A 5,720-nucleotide genomic window follows, 5' to 3' on the forward strand; every position below is an offset into this window, starting at 1 on the left:
ACTTCAGCCTGCGCTGGGAGCCCACCAGTGGCCAGTTCCGGCCCAAGGACCCCGACTGCCAGCGGCACTGCTGCTGCTCGGGGCCGCCGCGCTGGCCTGCCTCACCGGCCTGCCTCACCCTGAACCTCCTCTTCCTGCTCCTCTACTCCTTCTGGTTGCACTGCCGACGGCGCAGGAACGAGGAGCACCTGGACACCGACTGCTGCTGCACTGCCTGGTGCGTGGTCATCGCCACGCTGGTGTGCAGCGCCGGCATCACCGTGGGTTTCTGTGGCGACGGGGAGGCCAGCGACGGCGTCCATTGGGCCACCTACTCGCTCCGCCACGCCAACCGCACGGTGGCGGGGGTGCAGGACCGCATGTGGGACACCGCGGCTGCCCTGAGCCTCACTGCAGAGCCGCGATGCCGTGATGGAGCGTGGGCCCGAGCAGCAGGCAGAGCCCGGACCAGGCCGGCGTCCGGGACCGCGGGGCCGGGCTGCTCGTAGCGGAGGCGACGGAGCCCCCCCAGCGGCTGAGGGGCCTCCTCCCAGCCCTCGCGGGCGGCCCAGGCGCAGCGATCCCCCGTGGGGATCCCCCACGACATCCAGACCCAGAGCACCCCAGGAAAGCGGAGGGAGGCCTCCAGAGCCAACACAGAATGACTCCCCCGCCAGGGACGGCGAGGACTTCCTCCGTGTTCAGTGGAAGGGTGAGATCTCGGACCTGCGGACGCGCGCCCCCGCCCTTCCCTGCGTTCTCGGTGGGGGAGCGGGGACTGCGCCCTCCATCTTGCCCTGGGTCCTCCACTTTTGGGCAGGGCCATGTGCTCAGCGGGGGCTTCTTCCCGGAGGAGGCCTCTGCTAGCCACACCCAGGATTTCTCTGGACTGACCGGTGATGGTCGGGGGAGGTGCGCGCCATCACTATGACCGCATCCTGCGTGGTGAGACGCCGACTCACGCCTGGCCAGTCGGCGGGGCCCACGGTCCTCTCTCTCTTTGCCACTTGCTGCTGCGTCAGTAAGGAAGGTGGGAGAGCCAGGCCCGGGCTTGAAATAAAAGACTCTTTGCTTTTGCATCGGACTGGCTGGCTCCCTGGTGGCTTCTTGGGAATCTTGAAATCTGGGCATAACACTTCCACACCTCCTCTGAGTCTCAGTGCTTTTCTCTTTCCTTCTAGTTGTAGAACTTCCACTCAGCCAGCCTTCCTGTGGTTCTGGATGATGTCCGTTTTGTCTTTTAGTTGTATTTTTGAAGTGGTTGTGCGAGGCAGCAATTTCAGGTGTTTACCTGTGCCACCATCTTGGTTTCTCCCTGGGTTTTCTTCATATGAAGAAAGAGGGAAATCTCTTTGAAGGGGGCTAATTTGATTAAAAAAGGAATTAGAGGCCATATACAAGTAAAAAAAGCAACTTTATCTTTAGGAAAAACATTTGGATAATACTTTATATAATTTTGAAATTAAGAACATGCAATAACAATAACAACAATAAACTTAAATTTCATAAAAATACAAATGTGATTGGGAGAGGTGAGTGAATAAAGTAAGAGCAAAGGTAAAGAAAGAGATGGCAGGAGGTGACTTGGGAATTTAGTTCTGAGAGTATAATTCCAGACTGTCCTCTAAAAAGCAAGGTGTAGTGATTCCCAAACAGCTCTCTGTATGGAACAGGGGTGGGCAAACTTTTTGACTTGAGGGCCACAATGGGTTCTTAAACTGGACTGGAGGGCCGGAACAAAAGCATGGATGGAGTGTTTGTGTGAACTAATATAAATTCAAAGTAAACATCATTACATAAAAGGGTACGGTCTTTTTTTTTTTTTAGTTTTATTAATTTCAAACGGGCCGGATCCGGCCCGCGGGCCGTAGTTTGCCCACGGCTGGCATGGAACATTCTATCTCCACCACCTGCTTCTCTTTGCCATTTATCGCTCAGGTCTCAGGCCTTGTGCTCACCTCTAAGACTTAGATGGCCCTGTTATTCACACCCATAGCCCTATGGCATCTTCTGGGTAGCACGTGGCACATTTGTGAATACTTGTTCCATATCTCTGCTCTTGAAAAGAATGTGAGCTCCATGGCAGTTGTGACTATATTTGCCTTGTTCACTGATGAATCACCAGCACCTAGTGAGCTTCCTGGCATATCACAGACAATGAGTGAATGAAAAGATGAGAAATGTATACTTTATGTATATCTTTAAAGCCAAAATAAGCTTGTTTCTTATAACATTTTTGAAGGAGAAGCAATTTCTAAGTTATTCCCTATGCCTGCTTTCATGTGAGAATAAGTGAAAGAATTACCAAAGGAATAAAAAAGAAAAGAAAAAGGAAGAGAACAGGGTACTTTTCCTTAATTTCTGGCATTTTTATTTTTTTTTTATTTTTATTTTTTTTATTTTTATTTTTTGCTAAAAGTATTACAAAGGGTATTACATATGTGTCCTTTTTTTCCCCCCGCCCTTAATTTCTGGCATTTTTAAAATTACTTTCAATGGAATCTCCATAAGGAATGAGAATATGTTTGTTTATACTCATTATTCTAGTACTTAGAATATGGCATATAGCAAATTCAATAATACAGATGCAAGTTCAATAATAAAGATGCATACATATCTCTTATAATAAAAACATATTGAATAAAATACAACTGAATATCAATAAAAACCAAGGCAAAAATATGTAAAGAATAATGACTAGGATGCAAAAAGATCACAAATATATCAAATTTTAAATTTGGCTTAGTTACCTGAGAGCTAATGTGGAAAGTGAAAGTCATTTTATTAGTTAATATTATCAGAAAATGAATTCCTTAGGGGGAGCAAACTTTCCTGTATAGTTTAATGTAAGTGTGGGGTTCAATATAGAATTCACTAAATAAGTAATGGACAAAACTTCCAAGAACATTCCTACACCCATGGATACCAGATGTCATATAACTGCTGATAATAGTCAAGGACTTTGCATTATACTTCAATTCAATGAAAAATTGTGCAAGGGGCAGTACTGGTCAAATGTACAGCCAACTGGTTGCCCAAGGTTACCTAATGTAATACTCCTAAAGTTCTCTTCTGGCAGATCTAGGTGGGTAGGGTCACCTTGCTTTCTAGACAAGATTCTGGTTCAACTCCGGCTTTCTTTCTGTCTTGATGTCCCTGTGTTATGAATCACTAAGAAAGGCAGTGAGCTTTCTTCCAATTCCTACCCTAAGATGGTGGGCATACTTGGATCAGGACCTGTCTCAGCATGCTTTCCAAAGGCAGCCCTGAAACATCATTCTCTCCAGTCCTCTGACACCCCCTTGTGAGACAGGCTTTAGTCTGGTTGGGTGTACCTATATATATAAAAGCCAAGCGACTGGAATGACGGAACAACCAAAGCGACTGGTTGCTATGATGTGCACTGTGGCGGCCAACCAGCCCGATTGAGGCCCTGATTGGCCCCTCCCAACTTCCCGCATCCCTTCCCACCGGCCAACCTAGTCCCTGATCAGTACCCCAACCTTGATCTGGGCATGGCAGGGTGGCCAACCTCCTGCAGCCCCCCACCCCCAGCTGACCCCGCCCCCAATCACTCCCCCCACAACTTCCTCTGTCTCCTTCCCCCTGCGGCCTGATCTGCCCCCATCAGGGCAGGTGGCCGGATCCCACCTATGCACGAATTCGTGCACCAGACCTCTAGTAAAGTCATATTTGTAGATCCAGCTTTCTCCATAGGCAGGTCTCAGGGTGCACATTTACAGAGAGGTAGGCCCCAGTCTCATTTTCAGTCTAGTTTTAGTAGGGATCCCTGCATTGTGAGGGATATTAGATACTTACTTGACCTAATAATAAAGGTGATACTCTAATGAGATGCTCATTTGGTTCCCTGTATCTATTCTCAGTTGGTTAGAACCTGGAGAACATGGTTGACTGATATTCTATGGCCTTCAACACTCATGATCATAAATTCAGAAAGACTGCAAACATCATGATATGCTTGGTGCCTGGGTTTCCTCAGGAAGATGATGAGAGGCAGAGTTTGTGCCAAGTAGGTGTAAGGAGACAAACAAATGAAATGCAGAAGGTGAAAACTTGGTCTTCTTTTTAGATATCTAGTATCTTCACGTTCTGTAACCTGAAGCTGTTGACTTCTATCCCACAGCCTATCAGCCCTAGTAACTGCAGAGCTCGACATAAAGAAAGTAGATATTTTCCAAACCCACTCCCTAAATCACAGGGTTATCCTCTCCTAGCTCAGCTGATAACTTGATGCTGTAAAACATCATCATTTTCTCTTCCTCAGTGGAAACAGACTTTGGTATATAATTCTAAGATTGATCGAGATCCATGTTCCTTCCATTTATGTTTCCAAAGGCTTTTTTTTTTTTTAATGGGTGTGAAAACACTTCTATACTTGTTTTGACTTTTGCTTTATCTCCTTTTTCTAGCCTCAATCCCTAGTACCTCTTTTTATTAATCCAAGAGGAGTGACTTGAAATATGTGTATATTGGAGTAATAATTCTCAACTTGCCAAAAAGTATACACAATTAGATCTGTATATATCAGTTTTAGAATAAGGGTTTCAGAGGTTCTTTATAATATCTACCTCATAGGGTAGATATCACATGGTTATATATAATATACGTTATTTGTACATAAATATAGTAAAACTCAAGACCTGGTACACAAAATTCGTGCACAGCCTGGCTGGTGATCAGGGCTGATCTGTGGGGCAACCGGTAGGGCAATTGGGTGGCCCCTGCTCACATGTGCCTTGGCTGGACTAGGGCCTGTGGGCTGGGGGCAGCTCCTGCGTTGAGCATCTGGCTCCTGATGGTCAGTGTGTGTCATAGCAACTGGTCGTTCTGCCTTTAGGTCAATTTGCATATTAGGCTTTTATTATATAGGATTGTGTTATTATGTAGTAGGAATGATACTAGATTCTTTACTTTGTCTCATTTAATTCTGACAGGTACACGTGTGTGTGTGTGTGTGTGTGTGTGTGTATAATACAATAATATCCTATATAATAAAAGGCTAATATGCAAATAGACCAAACGGTGGAACAATCGAACAACAGAACAACTGGTGGCTATGATGTGCGCTGACCACCAGGGGGTGTGTGTGGAACATGGCAGGTGTCAGCTGCTGCGAGATGGTGGAGCAGGTAAGTGGGGGCACCAGACCAAGGCGGGGCACCAGTTGCTGTCATTGGGGTGAGCCTCGGGTGGCTACTAAAAATTCTTTGCTCCTGCGCACCACAGTCCTGCCTGGCGCTTGCACCTGATGCCGGCGCCAGCCCCGCTTGCACCCGCGGCTGGTGCCAGAGCTGGCACTTGTACACGCTGCTGGTGCCTGGCGTCAGTCCTGATTGCTCAGCACCATCAGTGGGTGCGAGTGGCGGCTGCCAACCCTGATTGCCCCTGAGGCTTCTCCATCTGCCCCTGCTCCTGAGGGGCGATCGGGGCAGCAGTTGCTGCTTGCACCCACTGACGGCGCCAACCCCGCTTGCACCTGCTGCTGGAGCCGGCCCCAATTGCTCTGCACTGTCAGCGGGTGTGAGCGGGGCCAGGGCAGTCAGCGCGTGGGAGTGGCAGTGGGAGTGGGGCTGCTGGCAGACAGGGGACCAGGGGCTGTGGTGAGAGGGGCCGGGTGGGGGCACAGAGGATGGGACGAGATCTGCCCCTGTGCCTACTGCAGCCTTGCAGCCCACAGTTCCTTCCAAGGTGCATGAATTCATGCACTGGGCCCCTAGTAT

The sequence above is a fragment of the Myotis lucifugus genome, unplaced genomic scaffold, assembly GCF_000147115.1.
Source record: "Myotis lucifugus unplaced genomic scaffold, Myoluc2.0 scaffold_10, whole genome shotgun sequence".
Classification (NCBI taxonomy): Eukaryota; Metazoa; Chordata; class Mammalia; order Chiroptera; family Vespertilionidae; genus Myotis; species Myotis lucifugus.